Raw genomic sequence first — 2432 nt, 5'->3', positions numbered from 1 at the left:
TCCCGTAGTACCTTGTAGCGAATTTCGGCGAGTTTGAGCATGCGCTCGATTTTTTTTTTTTCATGTCAGAACAAGCAATGTTGCGTATCACTGAAGGACTGATTCGGATGGTATGGAAAGGCTTGATGCTAAGTTTCAGTTCGCGAAATTCATCTACGTATTAAAGCACCGGGCTGCTACCTCGGTTAACGCAAACTTTAGACTGGTTAGCTCCTGGTTAGCTCAGTCGGTAGAGCGACTGCCCCGGAAAAGCGGTGGTGCCGGGTTCGATTCCCGGATCAGGACGAATTTTTCTTTAACTACGAAGTTTCTGAGAAAGCTGTATAGCTTTCCTTTGTAGCCGTATGGCTGCGCTTGGGTGGATGCAATGAGTAATTACTCCCTTATTACAAACTTTAGACTATTTTGCAGGGTGGGTTATAGAGAGATAGAGGCGCGCGCTGCCGAATATTAGGCGGCGCCTGTGCGTAAAACAATACTAGCGAAAACAAGGCAAGGCTTACATAGGTGCCGCGTTTGCTGATCACAATATACGACCATCACCAGTCGGGAGCAAACTTGGTGAAATCCCCTGAACTTGCGCGAAGTGTCGCGTTTTTGTTGTCCTTGCAGGTCATATCATTTGGCGAACACGACTTGGTACGTATACAATCACTCCTTTCAGCATCTCCCTTGGATGCTTGAAAGAAATGTATATTTCAAAATCAGTTGACCTATCGAAATTTTTATTTTCTTTTCTGCGTTCAAGCTTTGGAGTTTTCCTCCTGAGGAACCTCATCTTCTCGCAATAGGATTAATCATACGCTTACGTTATTCGCTTCCGTGATTTCATTTTATGGATGTCGATGGAAATGGCATTTTACCTTACATATTACACGGACAAAAACGTGAAATAAACTAGTACTTTATTGTGCCGCTCAGGAGCCGTGTTCTTTATTTTGAAAACTGATATTTCTTGAGGAATCCCGGGAAATGTTCTACCCAACCCAGAAGCATTAGCATATTACAGTGGCTGGCGAGATGTGTAACTTTAGTGTGGAAGCTTAGGCACGTCTGACTGGAAGAGTTCCCTGACGCACAGTAGCCTTCTCTCTTTACATCTTCATAAGATGTTCCATAGTTTGTTTTTCTGTTGAGACATCAGGGGTAGAAACGAAAATTCCAGGGGGCACTTTGGATCACTAAACTGCGATGAGGCGAAAGCTTCTATCGCGCTGTGGTATTGAAGCCCTCCACTACCCCTCAGCCCCTCTTTCTCTCATTTTTCACTCCCACTTTCACAATGACGTGACAGCGTAAGCTAACAGCGAGAGTTTATCTTACCTGCGTTTTCCTTTTCTCTCCAGACACGGACTCGCCTTCAGACGCTGTGAATTCTGCCCTTCCTGACCTCGTTGCGTCGTGTCCTAAAACACCACGGTCCTGCTCCCGCGATGAGAACAGTCCAAGTTTTCCGGCACTCAACCATGGGCCAGTTAAGCTGATCGGCCGGAGGTTGCGGTGTCTCTCGGACCAGTTCGCTAGGAGACAGGTGAGTACATTTATTATTTGGCACATTCCCATGTTAAAGAACCCCAGGTGGTCGAAATTAGCCAAGTACAACGAATAAATAGAAAGTAAAAAAAAGATGGAATTAGATATTTATAGTCATGGGTGCATCCCAAAAAATCCGGTAGCAAAACCAAGTGAAAACACTGTACAAAAATAACATTGCCGTCTGTCCCATTTCCTTCCACAAGCTCTAGGCTAATTAGGGCCGTCCTATCATCCTTGACTGGCACTGCGGTTTAAAAAAAGAATCAGGAACCGCATAAATGAGATTTGCCCCCTTCGTAGCCAATCATAGCTTATACGTTTTCCTCTTTTACGCAAGATGCCTTTATTTCTGTTTTACTTTTCTGAGGCAATACGCAAGGAAATAGCAATTCAAGGATGCTCAAACATTCGTTAGGGGTCATGAAAGCTTAGATATCGGAATTTTTAGAAAACAATTTCGAGAAGAGAATTCGTTATAGCGAGAATGCCCATTCTTCTCTGTTTTTTCTTCGCCCAACAGAAGATAATTTTCTGCTGTGAGCAGCCATGCAGTCGTATGGTCCAATTACTACTATTCATCGGCGGGAAAGATGCCCAAACATTGGTTAGGGGTCATGAAAGCTTAGATATGGGATTTTTTAGAAAACAATTTTGAGATGAGAATTCGCTATCGCGAGAATCTCCATCCTTCTCCGGTTTTTCTTCACCCAAGAGAAGATAATTTTCTGCTGTGAGCAGTCATGCAGTCGTATGATCCAAATACTGAAACCTGGTTATTCATCGGCGGGCAAGAGAATTTTTGAACCCAGCAAAAAAGGCGAAAGTATGGGCTGGTGACGGCAAAGCCTTGCGCATCGGACCCCGATAGCTCAACGATACGATCGACGAAATAACTG

At 44.2% G+C, this 2432-nt stretch overlaps 1 non-coding gene across 1 annotated transcript; it reads left to right on the top strand.

The window, feature by feature from the left end:
* The first annotated feature begins 211 nt into the window (after positions 1-211).
* On the top strand, positions 212-285 carry TRNAP-CGG (transfer RNA proline (anticodon CGG)). The gene has a single exon. It is a non-coding gene; the product is annotated as a tRNA-Pro (tRNA).
* Positions 286-2432: the final 2147 nt, after the last annotated feature.

This window comes from Amblyomma maculatum, chromosome 10 (assembly GCF_055883805.1).
Source record: "Amblyomma maculatum isolate TAMU_Amacu chromosome 10, ASM5588380v1, whole genome shotgun sequence".
Taxonomy (NCBI): domain Eukaryota; kingdom Metazoa; phylum Arthropoda; class Arachnida; order Ixodida; family Ixodidae; genus Amblyomma; species Amblyomma maculatum.
Note: the sequence above shows the minus strand (reverse complement) of the source record. Positions and strands in the feature narration are given on the sequence as shown.